This window comes from Homalodisca vitripennis, chromosome 2, assembly GCF_021130785.1.
Source record: "Homalodisca vitripennis isolate AUS2020 chromosome 2, UT_GWSS_2.1, whole genome shotgun sequence".
Taxonomy (NCBI): Eukaryota; Metazoa; Arthropoda; class Insecta; order Hemiptera; family Cicadellidae; genus Homalodisca; species Homalodisca vitripennis.
The window spans coordinates 87065805-87086690 of NC_060208.1; positions in this window are offsets into that span (position 1 = coordinate 87065805).

Genomic DNA, 20886 nt, shown 5'->3' on the forward strand with positions numbered 1-20886 from the left:
TGAACATTTGATAGCACAATGGAAATGATACAACACTACGTATCTGTTGTAAACATAAGTAAAGTACTGTTCTCTCTCAACTGAGAAAGAATATACGCCATGATGAGGTCCAGTTCACTCTGAACATTTGATAGCACAATGGAAATGGTACAACACTACGTATCTGTAGTAGATAAAAGTAAGGTACTGCTCTCTGGTGGTTGTCAGTCACGACAGATTGCGTGTTCGTTGCTCTCATACTTTATCCACACACCACCATTTATGTGACATTTCTTTGCTGTTACACCTGCAACAATGGCAAATCGCGGTTTATCTGAATAAATTAAAATTACTAAAGAAGTAAGATCATGCGTTTTCTTTAGTTTAAACATTCATTAGGGGCAACCAGTCATCTTCACGCAATAAGCTCACGTAAATTCTCGTGTTTAAACATTTGGGAAAGGAATCGGAGTTTAGCAGAACAGTATTGTGCTTCAGTATAAGATTTAACACATATAGCAAAGATGATAAAACGATCCCTCCAACTTTTTCATATGCAATAGCTTGAATGTTTGTATATCTATCACAATAACATATATTATAGTGAACACTGAAATTACATCTTTGTCAAATATGCTTATTTCTGTTTGAAAATTAATATACTTCTCTATTATAATATAACATAGGTGCTCTCACTAAGAAAGCTATGTACTTGGAATTAGGACTTCTCCCCATATGTTTAATACCGCTCTAGTGATACTGATATATTTGGCAGGCCCGTTTTACCGAATAGGCACGGTAGGCACGTGCCTAGGGCGCTAAGCAATCGGCATTTTTTGGGGGGCGCAAAAAATGGGAAAACAAATTGCAGTGGTTTTATCTGTATGCATCATCATCTAACAGACCTTTTCTAGGCTGTCTTGAGCTGATAAATGAATTTGATCCATTTCTCGCCCAACACATGATAACAAAGGCAAAAGTAGTGTATCATACTTTTTGTCTGACATTTGCAGTGAATTTATTGAGATTATGAGCAAAAAAGTACTGAAAAAAAAACTTACATGAAATCAAGCAAGCTCGCTATCTATCTTTAATCATAGTCTCCACACCTGACGTATTGCACACAGACCAATTGGCTGTAGTACTTCGGTATGTTTCGTTGCCCAATGCTTGCGCCAACGAACGCCTAATACAACTCTTATCTTGCTAACTATGTACCATGTGCAGCTCACTCACTAAACCTTGCTGGGTGTTTTGCTGCCGAGAAGGCGTGTCCAGATAACACACAACATTTTTTACATTCGTACAAGGGCTTTATGCTTTTTTCTCGGCATCCACTTACAGGTGGAACATCCAAAAGTCATATTGAAACGAGTAACGAAGGAAAATTAAAGAAAGATCAGAGAAACCTAATTGTAAAAACCCTGAGTGACACAAGAAGGTCTGCTAGGGCAGAAACCCTTCGAGCTTTAAAAATAAGTCGACATGAATTGAAAGATGCTTTTGAAGAGCTAAATAAAGACGATACTCAGACACCAGAAACACAATGCACAGCCGCTGGGTTTCTAAAAAACTAAAAAATTTCCAAATCACGTTATTAACTGTGATCTGGGACGAAATTCTCGAGAGAGTTGATGAAACAACTAAACTTTTCAAAATCAAGATTTAGACCTATTTCGTGCTACAAAGGAACTTCAAACACTTTCCTCGTTTGAGATGATTTCGAGTCCGAAGCATTGAAACTTGCAGAAAAAGAAGAAGCTGTATACGACAAAGTAAGAAAAATAAAGTTATTACCCGATGAAAAGAAGGACAGAAGCATGGAAGAAACATCTCCTTGAGAAAGATTTCGCACTGGGGTGTTTATTGCCATTGTTCACAACATAGCTTCGCAGCTCAACAAAAGGAGGGAGGCCTATAAAAATTTCGACATAAGATTTAAGATCTTACAAAATCTAGAAGAGAAAAATTCCAAAGAGGTGGCTTGTGAAGCTAAACTGTTAGGAGAAATATACATGAACGATATTGATGGGCAAGACTTTAAACATAGCTTTTCAGCTTTGAATAGAGTGAAGTCAGAAAATATTAGATCGTCGATGGTTGATGAAAAGCTTAATCGTTTATTGTTGCTGTGCACCCAAAACGACATAACTTTAAAATTAGACTACAAAAACATTATTGACACTTTGCAACACGGAAAACCAGAAAAAAGCTATTGTATGAATCTTTAGTCAGTCTAGTGGTAAGCCAACAAAACAAAAATAATCCAAAGAAATTGTCACTAATCGAATACTATAAATAATATAAATACTTAAAATGTAAAGAAGGGAGGGTGGGTGGTCCGTGAGGTATGTTACAAACATTCCCACCGGAGACCAGTAGATACCTCATGTCTACCGGTTGCTAGTCCGGGACACGGCAGGTTCATAGGCCGTAGATAATTGGAAGGCTCTCGAAAAGAATCAGGATAAGTTGTAAAGGAAAGCTAAGGGACATTGAGTCTAAAGTCCCTCCCGAACCAAAACTGGCATTTCAGACTAAATCTAAAGTTACGTGGTATAGGCGTTATGGTAGCGCTTGTGGGGAGGGGGGGCTTAGTCAGGTGGCAGGGGTATAAAAAGAGGCGCAACTCTTCGTTGTGCCTAGGGCGCTGGCAGGGTTTAAAACGGGCCTGATTGGAGCTAATATTTAATAAAATACTGCACAATTCTGGGTTAGTTATTTAAAATCATTATAAAGGATCAGTAGAAAGGAATATCTACCATTGACCATAACGTATCTCATGATTACTTGGTAGTATATTATAAACGAATGTGCCAATATCATTACTGTTATACAGGGTGACCGCCGGGAACCGGACGTTTTTGGAATTGCTAGTACACGCTCAGCCAAGATGGGAGAGACGGGGGAGAGTGTGGTGAATGACTTCGCTATACAATGCCATTTCAGTAGCCATGGAGCAGTGGACAGTGGAGCATCGCATGTTTGCATACGACGCGTATGTGCAAAATGGCGAATCTGTTACAACGGTACAACGGATTTTTCGCACTCATTTCAACCTTGGGCGCCATGGTACGGTTCCTACCCGCAATACTATTCTCAGGTGGGTTCAAAATCTGAGAACGACAGGAGTTATTTTAAAGAAAAAATCTCCTGGCCCAAGGAAGACCGTAAGGACGCCGGAAAACGTCGAGAGGGTGAGACTAGCCCTCATTCGGAGCCCAAGTCGTTCAGCAAGAAGACATGCAAGTGAACTAAGGTTAAAGCGTGAATCAGGGAGGAAAATTTTGCAAAGTGATTTAAAATTTCATCCCTATAAAATGTGTGTTGTTCTAAAGCTATAGGAAAGAGATTACGCTCAGCGAGAGGACTTCGCCGTTCACATGCAAGTGTTGCTCGAAGATAATGACAGCACAATAATCATTATGAGTGATGAGGCACATTTTAATTTAAATGGAGAAGTTAACAAGCAAAATCCTGTCTAGAGGTCTAGACAGAAATGAACACGTTTATTTTCAACAAGATGGTGCCACACCGCATACTGCTCGCTTGTCAATGGCTGTAGTCCGTCGGATGTTTCCAGGAAGGCTCATTTCCCGTTTCGGCGACATCCAGTGGCCCCCAAGGTCACCAGACTTGACGACTTGTGACTTTTTTTGTGGGGGTACCTCAAATCACAAGTCTGCAACAACAAACCTCGCACCTTGGTAGAGCTAAAGGATGCAATCAAGACCGAAGTGGCAGCAATTGATCAAGAGCTTCTCGAACGTGTACATGCGGATTTTCTTAAAAGGTTAGAAACCTGCATTCAAGAAAATGGACACTATCTATTTGACGTTATATTCCATAAGTAACATTGTTCTTAAATGGCATGTAATTACAAACATTTCTATGTAATAAAATAAGTTTTATGTTAAAAAATAAGTGGTTTATGTTTATTTAAAAAACGTCCGGTTCCCGGTGGTCACCCTGTACAACAGGACATTACACGTAGCTAATCTTAATGATCGAATATTTGATGATCTGTAAGGTCGTGAAGATCAATAACTGTGAACTATCTTTGTGTTAAAAATGTTTAGAGATTGCACTGATGCACTTTAAAAGGCCATGTGGAAATTAAAGTTAAAGTGAATCACCATTTAAAACGCTGAAAGTTATCATTTAATTATGTCAAATATATTAGTTATCTATCTAAAAGGCGATATTCTCAAACTATCCCCAAACTAAACTGATAACAGCGTTTTTAGGAAATATGTCCTAAGAGTTTGTAAAGACTCCATAGAATTTTACCTATTTTACTTGCAAAACACGCTATGAATGTGTAGGAACTTCCTTCTTAAAATAAGTATTTCTCACTTTTTGCTTTGTATGAATTTGTTTTGGTCTGCGTTTTGCTATGCTTACGTGTTATTTTAGTGAAAATGAAGATCATTTAAAAATTATGAATTTAAATTTGAATGATGCCTAGGTCCGTGTATTAACCCTATTTACGTGGTATCGAACGTTAGATCTACGGTGTTTGTAACAATCTATCTATAGCGATTGTGTAAATGACACTCTGCCAAATACGAAAATAAGACAAAATAACGTGACGGAACGTTATCATTTTAAATAAGTTTAACTCTTTAGGTGACACATTGTGACCATTTTTATGTCCAGGTCTTGCGTTGGTTATAGTTATAGCGTGTGGTATGTCAAACTGAAATATATTACGTACAATTGTTCTCTATGTATATGCAAATGGCGACTAGTTGGAAGTAGGTATGTGGAACTAAACATTACGACTTTTTAGAAGCTTACGCTTTATTGTATTAAACCTTCTGCTATTCCCTCATTTTTGCACAAAAAGATTTTGTTATGAGGGGAAATTTCTCAAAATCTTCACAAAAACAAGGACAAATGAGTAAAAATTAATTTAACTCCTTGGTTTAGTAATTCTGATTATTGTGGAGTTCAAACAAATGCGAGCGTTTATAATTGAGATAAAATATAAGTGATGTTGAGCCAAACAGTGTATTTTATAGCCGCTGCTGGACTAAGGCCAACATGTTCTGTGCTGTCTCGTTAGCATAATACTGCAGAGAGAGTGAAATCATTAATGGTGCACTAAAACATCCTTTTACTTTTAAGATTTTAAAACTTCAGAAATTTTGAATTCTGTGCATTAAGAGTAAACTTAAAGAATTCTCCGTCTTTATTACTTTGCTGTTCAGGAAATTCATAAAATTTATTGTTGAATATGGATGCAATTGAGTAAAAGTATTTTTAACTTATTAATTTTATTACGCCGTGTAAAAATGACATGAGTGCAACATTGAGCATAGGAGTCTTACTGAATCATAGGTTAAAACCTGTTCCTATTAAAGAGATGAATATTTTGAAACACCCACCAAGACCGAGCATTTCCAACACGCCTAACGTGGTTTAAATTTTGTGTTTTCATTTTTACTTACAAAGTTTTTTTAACAAAACCGAGTATTATGCGTGCAGAAACACTTCCTTTTGTTAGATTTGTAACAGGTTAGACAGTCACTGAAGCTCCAACACTAGTTGGCAATGCGATATTTCAATTAATATTGCACTATATTTTTTAAAATAAACGCTTGAAATAGTGTTTAGAATCATACGCTACCTTATGTAATAACAAGACCACAAATAACACCCCCCCCAAATCTCATTCATCATAACTTGAGTGCTCAATGAGATTATGCAATAGAACATCCTACACGTGGTGTACATATGTTGCGCAGTCTTTACAGCAGTATGTTAGAATATAATGAAGGGTTAACACAGCATTTACTATTATCATCAATGTCCTAATAAAGACTCAGTATTCATATAATGATGTTTCTGAACAAAAGAAAGTTCTAACGTATTGTGTTTTGTTCTCGTTTTGCATTCCATTGTCCAAGTACAATTACTGCACCGAGACAATGCAATCTGTTCATCCGCATTATTACTTCGAATCCGATTTTCATCCGACAATTCCTCATTGTTTTATAGCTGTTATTTGGATTCACTAATTAATAAATTAGTGTGATAGATGAGTCAGTTTTACTGATGGCAAGGATATGTCCCGGAAGTTTTGACTTTAATAAATAATTTAAAGTTATCCCAACTTAAACTTAAACTATAAAAATTATAAATATGTAATTTTTTATGTATAATTAAAATAACAATCACTATCATTGTATATTAAGAGCGCTTACATATTTATTAAAACCTGAAACGTATTGAATAGCAATAATACTTCTAGTAGTTTCCTGGTCTGGTGTGATTCTCTAATGGTTTGCACAGGAATTAATTTGGCGATATTTACTAGCATGCATGCTATTAGTGTTCACAAAATTGTTCAAACTTAAATTGTTTAAGATCTACCCAAACATTTGTGGTTTGTTTATTGATAATAATATTGACTGCGTAGAATTAAAGAAAGCGTTAACAAAGTAGTAAGGAAATACGTAATCTAAAGAAGTTTTATCAACCCAAAAACCATACAATACTTGTTCAAGAACAGGACCGGAGGTTTTCATTGTTGTTACTGTTTCACATACATTAAGAAAATGTTCATACTAACGGCCAATCATGAACTTATGTATATAAAAAAAACGCCTTTGACACCGGGGGGTATATCAGACAGCTCTTTGAATTTTGATTACATGAGTTGGCTTGATATCATCACAGATGCCAATGAGTGATACCCAGAGATGCACAATCGCCATCACAACCTTGGCGTCTTTTTAGGCGGATCTCTCAATGGAAAATGCTTGATAATTTTACTCCTGCGTCTAAGGAAACACTGTTCCGGCGGAACACAAGGACGCGAGAATGTTCATCGATGAAATTCTTTGAGGAGCAGCAAGAAATCCTGCTGCGCCTGGCGAGGTCCGCGTCGAGGCTTTTGTGACATTGACGATAACCTTGGCCTGAGACTAGTCCATGCCACGCAGTAGACTATGGAGCGACAAGTAACCCGTTTTTTGGTGGACAGACGAGATTGCGGATATCCGCAGTGCCTGTATTCGAGCCAGACGAGCCATCCTAAGAGCTAGAATTCCCACTGACCAAAGTCGAACGACGGAGACGCTGTTGAGACAACACTTCGCCAGTCCATCAACCGTACTAAGCACGATTGGTGGCGGAAACTGAGAGAGGGTTTCGATTCCGAATCATAGAGGCTAAACTACAGAACTGTAAAAAAACAAGACTTTTTGTACGTTTACCACCGTGGAAAGGGCAAACATGAAGGACACGTCCAATGTCCAATCCCAGTTTATAACACGCCCGCCTAGGCAGGTGGTCATTTTTTAAAAGGTAGAGAGCCACCAAAGAGCTGGAGAAAGCTATTCTCTCCCTGAACAATAACATAAGTCCAGAGATTCTCACGTACAATGACAAAGGTTTACTCAAAGTCTCAAAGGCTTACTAATGTAAAAGAGCCAGGCTTGTTCTAATCAGTGAGGGAAAAAGGTGACCCTGATCTGCCGTAGTCCTATACGCCACTCTGTCTATTGGACATAGCGAGGAAATGTTGCCGGGGGCCTTTTACTACGTCAGTACAGCTTCTGAAAGGGGCGGTCTACTGTTGACGCCATTGGAGAGGTCTAGAGGGCAGTCGAGATGGCCGAGAGCTACAGCCGCTATTCTCGTTGGGTACTACTTCTTGTTGCTCTTGTGCGCTGTGGAACACCTTTTACATCCCAACGTATCTGCTCCAGTTAATAGAGGAGTATTATTTATAACATGACTGAGGGCCCCCGAACGAAGCTGTAACCTCTGGTGCTGAAGCTGAGGTGTGGGGAGATCCGATGAACAACGAAATGTGTCGGATGTGGCTCGGATCCAGAGTATAGAGGAGATTTTTAGTGGGTACTTCACGTCTTTTATGAGATTCCCACACTACAGATTGTCATCTGTGTGATAAATGTATTTTTCTGCCTCTCCTTAAAACAGGAGAGCCCTTTAATTAATTTGACACCATCTTGGACCAGCAAGCATTCAAAATCCTTGTATTGCTCGATTCTGTATTGGACGACGTCTAGAATATAGACACACGGTAAAGTTGAAGAGCTAAGATAATTTGTCAGTAACGCCATCCTGTGGTGCCACATTTTAAATGTCTTGATAAAATATTGAGATTGGTGAATATTAGGAAGCAAAGTCTCTAAATTAATGAAAATATAGGTTTATTTCTAATGAAACTATTTTGAAACGTATAGGTTACATAATGATGATATGCCATTGTAATAATTAGCTGAGATTTAAAGACTGGAGAAATGTCATGTCTATCTGTCTGTCTGCACGGTATTTTGAGAAAGAACTCTCTATAGACTCTCTATAGCGATTTTGCTTCAAACTTCATTTCTACGTAGGCAACATGTAATTCAACGATGGTGAATGTTACTCCATGGGCTGGCTGAGTTTTAGTGAACAGTTTTACAGTCCCCTGAGTAAATTATATTTGTAATCAAACTGAGTACAGTCATATGATATTTTTGATGATATGTGATACGAGCTACAGACGAAATTGTGCGTACAGTCTCAGCAAGGCCTGTTACACCACACATGGTGAGGTGTACTGCAATTTTGTATTAAATAAAATTTATAATCTTAAAAAAAAAATTAAATGTGAATGTTACTATTCAAGTTATAAATAATATAACGTGTAATTCTGTGTGCAACGTAAGACGGTTAGAGTCGTTATGCCTAATCCTTGGATTCTTGTACAAGACATATCATTAAAAGTATGGGTTGATGCAGATAAACTGTTGTTTAATGCACTTAGGATGTTACATACGAGTATTGTTTAAAATTCGTATGACTTTTGAAGATTATTATCTCACGATAACATTAGTATTCACATTATTTACTTCAGATATCTTTATCTTTAGAATAAATAACAAAGCCGAAGGGCCAGACTTGCAATGGTATGTCTCGTACTATAACACTAACAATGCAAACATATGGTTTCGAGTAAGTTGATCGACTAGACTGAGACTGCTGTATTTTAATAATATTTCAGACCTGGACTCAGTGATACCTGGACTTTATGAAACTGTGTTATATTTTAAATTAATATTAGAGACCTGGACTTAGTGAAAACTGGACTCAATGCAACCCTCCCAGTTGATCACGGGCAACTATACGGCCACTGATCACGTTTGCTTTGTCTCGTCGAGTGCCAAGTTCAGGTCTACGAATTTTCGTAGTCTTTATTTATATTTGAAATTTTCATAATTGTATAATAGATGATATAAGTGACAAATCGTAAAAGAACAAAGTTTAATTTGCGTTGATAATACTAGCTAATAAATATTGAGCTTTTATCAAAAGAAAGGTTACTGAGAATAAAATTAAGAATTTTCCCAGCAAATATCTTGGTGAATGAAGTGTACTTACCTAAAATATTATATCACCTTTTTAATTATTAGTAAAAAAAAACATAGTAATTATTCAGTCTGATTCAATTTTGTCGAAGACATTTATTTTAGTTCCTGCTTTTAATACATATAGCATTAATAATAAATAATAGTACATAAAATTTATCATTGATTAATTATATCTATATTATATAAATTTTAATTGAAAGTTAGTTCAAAATATTAGTTTATTTTTGAACTAGAACCAAAGTTAATTTTAATTCAAGGATAGTTTTAATTTTAATTTTTATACTTTAAGTTGCAAACGATAACATATAGTTTATTCTGCTTTTAAACCATACTTTTATGTTTAAAAGTCTCACATGAATGACAGGATGGATCGGTATCGTTCACGTGATGTATCCCTACTGCAAATTTGAACTGTATAGTTAGCACACTTTTGAGAATTTGTAATTATCCTCAAATAATCAGATTCTCAACAATGGGCTTTTATTATTTTGATGATTTTAAATAACAAAAGAAGTACTGACTAAACGAAAATTATTTATTGTTACAAAACTTTACACAGTATACAATTTTATGGAAGTTAAACTCCAGTAAAAGTTTAACAGATTAAAGACAGACGATGTTGTTATTGATACGATGCTTAAATGTATAAATAATTCATCTGGAGAATCTCATTCATATGGCTCCTCTTTAAGGATAATCTGTATGTAATATTATTTATCACTTTTAATTGGAACTTTAAAGAAATATCAATAGAAAATGTTATTTCCAGTACAGTAATTATGAACAATTATTATTAAACAATAGCTGCTAATTACCTTTTAGTAAGCTAGTTAGTCTCAAGTCAAAACTTTTACAGATTCCAGAACAAAAAGACAGAACTTAATAAGAAATGTGAAATTTGTGATAGATGATTACACTTAAAATATACACACACATTTGAATATACTTCATCCAACGACTGCTAGGTCAAGTAGTAATTAAGCACGACCCGATTTATCTGTAACAAAAGAGAGAAACAATGCTGTATAAACTCTATGGAGTGACCTCACTGTATTGTTATGTTTATGTTACAATAAACACAATCTCGTAACAACTGATTTAACTTGTTACTGCTTCTAATCTAAGACAATGTTTGCTCTATCAGAACCATTCTATATTTCAATCCGCTTAGCGCAGAAGTTTTTATTGTTCATTGGGTTGTATTCGACAAATTATAATATATTGGGCACTCGTAGCGCAGTTGCGTTATTCGCCCATTTGAGAGCCAGATGTTTTGAAACAATGGATTTGGCAACAGCATTATATTATCCTAATATATTGCCATACTTTTCTTGATTTTTATCTCAGCATAATAATAAAGAAATTTTCTGTCTAGATTCTCTACGGAACTGGACGAATTTCAGCAGAGATAATTATTACTACTTTTAGTAATTAATTAGGCCCTAAATGGTTTAAAATCTAGGAAATTTGAACCACAGTTTCAATCATGGTCGGTTCTTGGTATTTCTTTGTTTTCTTAGGTCAAGAAACTAAAACATTTCTCCTTGCACTTGTTTCTGGAGTCGAGAGATATTCAGGGTGGGCAAGTTTGGAAGTAGAGGTCGCTTTCTGTTGAGATCCATGATGAGGGGGAGACAAGCTCTGAACCAGCCTCTTCAGTCAGAGCGAGAAGGAATAGCACACAAATACTAAAGTATTACTTCCATTAAATGTAATACCAATTTAAGATATTTTTATCTAAAAATATAAAATAAAAATATTTATTTGTTTGATATAAAAAAATATATTGGGAACGAGTTCTTATTTATAACAGTTATAAACTTTAGACCCTTGTTTAAAACTGAGCCTCAGATTTTCGGCCAGCAGCCTGTTAGCGTGGCCTATTACGTTATAACCCAAAAAAACCCAAATTTAATCAATTCTACATATTGAGTCACCATTTTAACAGCAATGCGGTTTGTAACACTGACTTGTTTATTACTAAATATTGATGCAAAACAGTTTAAGTTATTCCTGAAAATAGTTTTGTATTTACCGAAGCAATAAAAAATAATGAAATTAAGAAAGAATTGTGTTTATTCAACGTAATAAATGTCTACATAATTGAACCATTTTGACTTTGTTTGATTTTGTTGTTAATTGTATTTTAAATTTTAATTTATTCTGTTGTATCTCTAAATAAGATTTCTATTGAAACGTGGGGTCTGACATTTTATCAACTACGTAAGAGACTAAAAATATTTTCATCGCATACACACTGAAATGCAAACAACACTATATTAAGATTAACTTGTTAGTATACATTTAATTCAAACATTTTTTTATCCATACCTTCAAACTTTTAAAGAAGGAGGCAATATCATAATATTTTCATATTCAGATTTCTACCATTTACACTTTCGAATTAATTTTAATCTAAGTAAGATTACTGTTACTATTAGACTGTACTATAATCATGTTATTATTTTAATTAGTTCGGAATAAAATTATAAAAAAAATGCTGCACAACCTTCTCTCGGTTGCAACTCTTTCTCTTTATTCAATATTTCTCCACCCTTATACTATTATAATATTTATAGATATTAGTTAATTTAAATATATATTCAATATTTTTCAATTTTTATTTATTTTACTGTGGTTACTCTAATTTTACTTTTGAACGTCCTCAATAATTGGTAGTTTTAATGCACACATTTTAGTGTAAACCGTTCAGGTGCGATATGTAATTTCTTTATAAAACTCTTTTTTAAACTCCTTTATAGATTACATTTTTGTATTAGAAATAATTCTTTGATCAGAATTATAACAATGCAATCTAATCATAATGTTCTAAGTGTAATGTGTGTGTGTGTGTGTGTGTGTGTGTGTGTGTGTGTGTGTGTGTGTGTGTGTGTGTGTGTGTGTGTGTGTGTGTGTGTGTGTAATATGCGTGTGTGTAAGTATACTGTGATTGTAAAAGATGTTTATACAATCAAATAAAACAGACATATCATCACTTTAGAGTTATGACTATTTAATAAATAGACATACAAGCGGTAAACACATTTTATACGTTGTCTAAAATGCTTTTTCTTTATTTCGACTCGACAAATCAAACGGTGAAGTTGGAAAGATGTAATTTACGAACATTATATAGACAAGCATCTATAATAAATTAGAGCAGTAAAATATTAAACTTAATCGTTGGATATAGTCAAAAAATGCCAATTACTAAACCTTCTTAGGTAAATAATCTCGCAATGTTCATATTATTCTAAACAAAGTTGATATTTTAATTTTACGCTCTGTTTCTATTATCACTCAGAGTTCGTATTTTAGTGTAAAGTAACACAGTCATGGCTATAATACAGTCGTAGTAAATTTACCATGACTTAGGTATTTATGTTAGTCGCATTAAAAATCGGTTTACTCTTTAATTTTGTAAACAATTTTATATACGACTATTTATTTTAATTACAATTGCAAGGACAGTCATGTACTATGTTTTAAATTTAAGTTTTAATGAAGTTAGAGTGAGATTGTATTCGTCAGTTGTATACTAAAGTATACTTGAATATATATTTTGAACATGTATTATCTTAAATAGATATAATTATAAGAAAAAGTATTTAAATAGAGGATGAATCAAATAAAGCATTTAAAATGTATAACAATATAGCCATGAATTATAACAAAGAAACAATGCAGTTTACACTTACAAAATTATAATAAATCTTATTATATTTAATATAATAAAATCAATACAAACCGTCCATGTACAGAGTGTAACAAACTGGAAGTCGTATGTTCGAATCTCAGAATTTTCATATTTAAACAAACGTTGCTTTATACACGATGTTTAACAGTCAATAAGAAAATTGTGATTGAAATTGCGTCCAACAAATTTTAACCTATTTAAAACTGATAGTTCAAAACATTACAAAGTTAATGGATTACAAACATTGCGGTACTAATTCTGATTTCAAATACGACTGAATGGGCTATAAAGATCCTAATGTGCATGGTAGTTTCTACAAAGCCATATTTACTTAACATTAATTACCAGCCATAACAATAATGGACTAGTCTAAGTCATCATATCAAACCTACATTACTTTGTCCAATATTATTTGAAATTTGGATTCGACGATGTCACATTAACCAAAAAAGGTATTTTTTGTATCATTGGAATTTGAAGGAAGTGATATTGACCGAGTTAAAAATAATTCCATGATTTTACATTACGTGTATGGTAATATTCAAGGAAAATATATATTTTGGTTAGTGAAAGTCTAAAATTACATTGTTCAGCAGCATGTGTGGATGATTAAGTATCGAATCGAAGTTTCTACCACATAAATTCATATACAAACAAAAGGCTTAATAATTTTGATCAACAACACAATTGATTTTGAAAGGATAATATGCTAACTACATGTTGCTTTGAGTAAGAGGCTTTGTATGATGCGAATTGAGACACGAATTACATAAATGAGAAGTCTATCTAAAATTCTGTTGGTTATAATCTCTCCTGACTCGAAGCACTGTTCTCTGAGCCCTAGAGATTAATAGTCCACAAACCAAAGTGTAATTGGTTCCCATGGGATATCATCTTCCTTACGTTACCTTCCTTCATAATTTTATAAGGAGACTACTGTTCATAGTATTTATAAATTTAAATATTTATATTGATGATATGGGAATGATTATTGTTATTATAATATGATAAGAAATATGATCATTAGAATAATAAGGCCACAAATATTTTTTCACAAATTAAATAATATCTTATATGTAGCTGTATTATTCACATTTTAAATATTTAAAATGGTATAGTTAGTATTTTATTTAAATAATTAATACAACTTCATAGTAACAGGTATTTAAGACGTTTGTCTGATGACAAGAACAGTAGTAAACAAACTGCATTCTTACGGCTTGAGATAATTATATAAATATTGTATACTGTGTACGGCTTAGGAAAAATGACTTTTAGTAAATAAGATTCTTAGAAACAACATGGGTTTACATAAAAACGTGTTATTTAGCCACTAGCCACTTTTTGTGAGTCTTATGCAAGATGATAGATCCTAAAAATCCTTTAAATACCTCAAAGTATTTATATATATATATATATATATATATACTATATATATATATATATATATATATATATATAAGTAGATATGAAATATGGCGGTTCTGGCGCACTTTTTGGGACAGTCAGAAAATCAATGTAAAATACTGTCCATTGAACCATAAACAAATCTGAGAAATCAAACAGGAAATCACGAATGTAAAATAACCGAATTTATAGCTGTTTTACTGTTCATTGTAGGCTTCTAATTTCTTAAGCTGTTTTAATGAAAAAAATCCAGAAATCTTAATGAAAAATCTTTATTCTACAAAGTTAATTGTAACACAGTCTTTATCTTTAATAGTCTTTTTTTCCAGTAACAAATCAAGTGTAATTTTTCATTTTTGTTTAATTCTTTAATCTTTTTTCTCATCCAAAACAGTCAAAAAATCTGTTCGGCAAGTGTACTTTACAATCTTCCAACTCGGCAATTATTGTAAACCCGAATTTATCTTTCATTTTCTCCAAATTCAAGATTCTATATCTCTTTTTTTCTCACCAATTCCACTAATTTCTTATATTCTTTGAATCTTAGTTCACCAACCTTATTCAACTCTTGTAACAGCGCCGCCATTTATATAGAAAAATCTTTTAACTAAATTTAGTTAAAAGATTTTTTCTATAATAAATAGAACAATCTGAAAACATTTGACCAGAAATTGTGCTGATTTGTGTCAAAAATCACTACTTCTCAAAAATTTTAGTTTACAAATTTTTGCTCTTTAAATATGGAGCGGAAAAAAGATAGAGTGCCCATACTGCAAAAAAGATGTTTTTGAACATCACTATACTCGGCATTATAATTCGAAGAATCATCTGAAAATAAAGATATTTATGAAAAAGAACTAAATTATTTGAGGACTTGGGCTAAAGAGAATCAAATCGATGGTCACGAAAAGATGTACAATATAGAAAAATTGCGTGAATTAAAGAAAAGCTTTAAGGAAGATAAAAAAGATCTCAATCTATTTAATGATGAAAAAATTCAATCAATCGCTGAAAAATTGTCCTTAGAAACAAACGATAAAACTAAGTCTGAAATGATTGAAGAAATTGATAAAACTCTTAACGAAAAACCTAAAAATATCATTGATGTAGAAGTTTTATCCTCAATACACGGTCTTTTCAAGCAATACATTTTTTTTTAACGAATTTAAACGATAAGTTCATGTCAATTTACAAATATCTATCAATTATGAGGCCAGAGATTAAAAGTTTAATAGAAAAATTTCAAGAAACCGTTTAAAAAATATGAAAGGTTATTTATCTTTAGAATGCGAATACGAACGTACTTTAGTGAACGGTGAAACACAAACGTGTCCAATGTACTTTACTATAAAATCAGACGAAATATTTGACGTAAACGACTTTATTACTAAGCAATTTAATAAATTAACACATCGAGAACAGACAAATCATCCAAATAAGGGTTCTGGATGGACATTTAAAAGCTGCAAACAACTAGTTTTGAGCCTTAACAAACACGAAATAATGAACGCAGGATCATATATCGATTTGCCAAAGAAAATCAAAGATAAAAAAGCTTGTATAAATATCAAAAATAAAGATGATTATTGCTTTATTTATTCTATCCGATGTGCTATTGAAAAACCGAAAGAGACTGCGAAAGATCAAAACAATATGAAAAAATTTGTAAATGACGAGATATTTTCAGGTTTCGAGTATCCAATGTCCTTAAAAGATATACAATTATTTGAGAAACGAAGTTACAATTCCAAGTACAAATATCCAAAAATGTCTATCAATGTCTAACAGTTTTGATGAAAGTATTAAGGTTGTTGTTCCGTTACAAAATTTCTGAAAAATATGATGCAGAATTAAATATTGATCTACTGTATGTAAAACAAGAAGACAAATCTCATTTTGTTTTGATAACTGATTTAAATAGATTAGTTAGTTTTCTCAGCTATCTAAACATGAACAAAGGAAATTTCTATGTAGGAGATGTTTAAGCCATTTCTACAAATCTGGAGATTTAACAGATCATTTAGAAATTTGCAAGCAACATGAAGTTTGTAAACCAATTATGCCATTTCCAGGTCAAACAACAACATTTACTAATTATCAAAAGAAATTTTCTCATCCTTACGTTATTTATATGGATTTTGAGAGCATATTAGAAAAAATTCCGACATGCAAGAACAATCCACAAAGATCGACTACAACCAAGATTCAGAAGCAATATTCCTTATGGTTTTACTCTATATTTAGTGTCAAATGTGACCAATCGCATGTACAAACCTATATGTTATAGAGCAAAAAATGAAGACGATTTGCCTAATGTTCCTGCAAAATTGTTTGAAGAACTTAATAAATTATCGAAATACATAGCTAAAAAGTATAATTCTAAGAATAAAATACCTATGAAATTGACCGAAGAAGAAGAATTAGCGTACCAAAATTCTAGTTTTTGCCACATTGTGAAGAATATCTCGTATCAAGATACAGAAAAAAAACTTTAGGTTTTATGCCAGATGATTGGTACGATGATACGTACAAAAAAATGTAGAGATCATTGTCATTTGACTGGAAAGTTTCGAGGAGCAGCTCATAGAATTTGTAATCTAAATTTGAAATTTCCTCAGAATATTCCCGTTTTCTGTCACAATATGTCAAATTACGATACTCATTTGTACATAAAAGAGATGGCTAAACAATATGGAAATGTTGATTTGATCGCAAACACAGATGAAAAATATATAAATTATTCAGTAAATTCAGGATATGGATATGAATTCGAAGGTGATAAGCCAAGAAAATTCATCAAGTTTTCGTTCGTAGACACGTTCAGATTCATGGCCTCGTCTATAGAAAAGTTAGCTAAAAATCTAAAGAAAGAAGACTTCAAACATACAAATCATTTTTATACAGGATGGAAGAATATTGAATGAAATTCTAAAAAGACAGCCAAATGACGAAGAAGAAATCTTTAAAATTCTATCTGGAAAAGGCATATTTCCCTATGAATTTATCGACAGTATTGAAAAACTTGATTACACAGAAGAATTGAGAATTCAAGATTTCTATTCACTTTTGACAGACGAGAGCATATCTGAGAAAGATTTTCAACACTACTTAAATGTTTGGAACAAATTAAAAGAGAAAAAAATCTAGGGAATTACTCTGATTTGTACAACATTCAAGATGTTTTATTGCTTGCTGATATATTCGAAAATTTCAGAAAACATTTGCCTTAATTGTTATAAACTCGATCCGGCACACTATCTAACAGCTCCCAGTCTCGCATGGGACGCTATGTTAAAATTAACGAAGATAGAATTACAGTTAATTAGTGATTATAATATGTATTTGATGATCGAAAAAGGTATTCGCGGAGGCATTTCTCAATGTATTAAACGATATGTTAAAGCAAATAACAAATATTTGAAAGATTTTGATAAGACAAAGCCCGAAAACTATCTGTTTGTACGTCGATGCTAATAACCTTTATGGGTATGGCCTAATGCAAAATTTACCATATAACGAAAATCAAGTGGATGGATCCAAAAACTTACACAACTGCAGAAAGGAAAGAAACAATTTTGGAACTCACGGCGACGAAGATTATGGCTATATTCTTGAAGTCGATCTTGGATATCCAACAAATTTACACGAACATCACAAGGATTTACCTCTTGCTCCAGAACATTTTAAAAACAAACTTTGCACAACTCTACTGGATAAAACTGAATACGTTGTTCATTCGAGAAATTTGAAGTTCTATTTGGAACAAGGTATGATTTTTTGAAACATGTGAATAGAGTTATCGCATTCGATCAGAAGCCTTTTATGAAAGATTACATTGATTTTAAACACAAAAATGAGAACCAAAGCTACAAGTGACTTTGAAAAGTACTTTTATAAGCTGATGAACAACTCAGTTTTTTGGAAAATCTATGGAAAATGTGAGAAACAGATGTGATATTAAGCTTGGAAATGAAGAATTTTCAATGAAACAGGCCAAGAAAACGAACTTCAAATGCTTTAACATCTTTGACGACAACTGTATAGCGAGTCACATGTACAAACAGAAAGTAAAATTTAACAAGCCAATCTACATAGGATTTTCAGTTCTCGACCTCTCAAAATTGCTAATGTACGAGTTTTATTACAACAAATTAAAGAAGTTTGATCCAGATTTGAATCTGTGTTACATGGATACAGACAGTTATTTCCTAGAATTGAAACGAGATCCTTACAAAATTATTAAAGAAAATATAGATGACTTTGATACAAGTGATTATCCAAAAGATCACGAATGTTTCACTACTAAAAATAAGAAGGTAATAGGGAAATTCAAAGATGAGTTAAATAGCGAAGTTTTAGAAGAATTTTGTGGATTGAGATCGAAAATGTACTCGTACAAGTATCTAGACAAAAATCCAGTTAGGTGTAAAGGAATTAAGAGAAGCGTTGTAAATAAAACAATAAATATCGAAAACTTGAAGAGATGTTTGTTCGAAGATAAAGAAGAATTTAGAGAGATGACTTGTATTAGAAGCTACAAACATGAGTTGTATACCGTTACTATAAACAAGTTGGCACTGAGCGCTAAAGATGATAAGAGAATTGTCCTAGAAAATAAGATTGATACAGTACCGTATGGCTATGAAGCGAAATCTTAGATATGTAAAATGGATTTGATTCACTGTCACAAATGTAAGAAAAAAACGAAAAATATCGATGCTAAGATTGTTCAAAACTCAAAACGGATTGTATAGAATTGCAGCAAAATGTTCAAAATGTAAGACAAATAAGAGTAAATTTATAAAGAAACCTTATGAAAAACAAGTAAAGAAAGAAATCTAAGAATAAGGAAGAAATCGAGATTGAAGCTAGAGAAATTCATGCACCAGTACGAAAAAAGTTTAAAAAGAGAAAAATTATAACTTTAGGAATTGACGAATTTATGGGCAGCAGATTTAGTAATAATGTCTAACTATTCGGATCAAAATGATGGATTCAAGTATATGTTAAATGTTATTGATACTTTCTCAAAATATGCTTGGTCAAGAGCTATCAAAAGAAAAAACGGTAAAGATGTTTCAAATGCCTTCGAAGATATAGTAAAAGACGCGATAAAGATCAATCACAAACCGCCCAAATCTACTTCATACAGATAAGGGTTTAGAGTTTAAAATAAAGAATTTAACGAAGTTTTGAGAAAATACAACATTAAGATTTATCATACTGAAAAACGAAGAGAAATCAAGTATTGTAGAGAGATATAACAGAACTCAAAATGAAAGAATGAAGGTTCTTTTTGAGATTAATAAAAACTTTAAATGGATCGATATTCTTCAAGAAATCGTAAAGAAATATAACGATACTGTTCATAGCACAATCAAAATGAAGCCTAAAACGTAGATAAAGATGCAGAAAAAAAGAAGTTATTAGAGTCGGTTTTTAAGTATGTTCCACCAGAAATTCACACACGAAAACTAAATTTAAAAAGTCAATGATCATGTAAGAATTGTTTAGTAAAAAACAAACATTTTCGAACAAATATAAGAACAATTGGTCAAGAGAAAATCTTTGTTTTTATCAAATTAATAACACAGATCCTGTAACACTTATAGTATAAAAGATTTAAATAATGAAGAAATAACCGGAAATTTCTATGAATATGAATTGAAGAAAGTCAAAGCTGTAATTTTTTCTATATAAATGGAGTCTCAAAAGAAAATGTACACAGTGTCCAAGAATTTAAAAGATTTTGAAGCTTTTTTATAAAAATAAGAATAAAAAAGAAGGATTAGGGTCTATGTGTAAGGATTTGCCGTAGTAATATGAGAGAGAATTATACGAAAAAATAGAAAAATTAAACGTTAGAAGAGGAAAAAATGTTTGCGTTTGTAAAGAAATTAAGAATATTTCAGAATTTCACAACTGGCATTATAGTAAAGATAAAAAACAAGCTTTTTGTAAGGAATTGTGCTATAAGAATTTTCCGAGAAAGTCAAAATAAACCGACTCATTGCGAATGTGGAAGAGTTCTTCAATGGTTACCTAGTTATGCTAAACATTTACAAACAAAATATCATAAGTCAAGAGTTTTTAATAAAATTTAGTAACATTTTCATCGTGTAATAATTTTTTCTATTTAAATGGAGTCTCAAAAGAAAATGTAACAAAGTGTCAAGAAGAGAATAGAAAAGACTGTTATTGTAAGGAATTATACGTTAAAATGGACAAATTAACTTTAGAAAGAAGAAAAAAATTGTTACTTTTGTAAAGAAATTAAAAATATTTCTGAATTTAATAACTGGCAGTATAGTAAAGATAGAAAAGATGCTTTTTGCAAAGATTGTGCTAAAAAAATTTTCAGCGAAAGTTATAAAAACGAAATGCCTTGTGAATATGAAAAAAAATTTTCTACGA